Below are 808 nucleotides of genomic sequence, written 5' to 3'. Positions count from 1 at the left end.
CTAAAAAAGAGAAAAAGTTTAATGTAACTTACGAGGGAGGGAAGTATTTATAAAGTGTCTGATACCCTGAATGATCCTAAAGTATATATATATATTTTTTTAATTTTTTTTTTTTAATTATTTATTTTATTTTATTTTTTTTTTTTGAGACGGAGTCTCGCTCTGTCCCCCAGGCTGGAGTGCAGTGGCCGGATCTCAGCTCACTGCAAGCTCCGCCTCCCGGGTTTATGCCATTCTCCTGCCTCAGCCTCCCGAGTAGCTGGGACTACAGGCGCCCGCCACCGCGCCCGGCTAGTTTTTGTATTTTTTAGTAGAGACGGGGTTTCATCGTGTTAGCCAGGATGGTCTCGATCTCCTGACCTCGTGATCCGCCCATCTCGGCCTCCCAAAGTGCTGGGATTACAGGCTTGAGCCACCGCGCCCGGCCCTAAAGTATATTATGGTACTATAAGTAAAACTTTTTCATATTTGATCTTCCACAGACTTTTCTGACTCAATATTTATTTCTTGGGGAAGGGATGATTATATCCAATATATAGTACAGAGGAAACACACTGTGCATACTCATCAGATGTTTTGTTATTCCAAGGCAAAGAAGCTCAGAAGCAGAAGGAATTTCCAATATAGGTTGAATATCCCTTATCTAAAATGCTTGGGATCAGAAGTATTTCCAATTTCTTTTTTGGATTTTGGAATATGTACATACACACAATGAGATATCTTGGGAATAAGACACAAGTCCAAACATGTAATTCACTTCTGTTTCATATACACCTAAAAAGATCTATCACAGCTGAAGGGAGCTGGG

The 808-nt window shown here is 40.6% G+C and overlaps 1 protein-coding gene across 9 annotated transcripts in view; it reads right to left on the bottom strand.

Moving 5' to 3' along the window:
- The window catches only part of LOC105491350 (nuclear factor of activated T cells 5), a 141,735-nt gene that overhangs the window by 8,256 nt on the left and 132,671 nt on the right, over positions 1-808 (bottom strand). The window lies entirely within an intron of this gene.

Source organism: Macaca nemestrina, chromosome 18 (genome assembly GCF_043159975.1).
Source record: "Macaca nemestrina isolate mMacNem1 chromosome 18, mMacNem.hap1, whole genome shotgun sequence".
In the NCBI taxonomy this organism is placed as follows: domain Eukaryota; kingdom Metazoa; phylum Chordata; class Mammalia; order Primates; family Cercopithecidae; genus Macaca; species Macaca nemestrina.
This window is presented reverse-complemented; position numbering and strand designations above follow the sequence as displayed.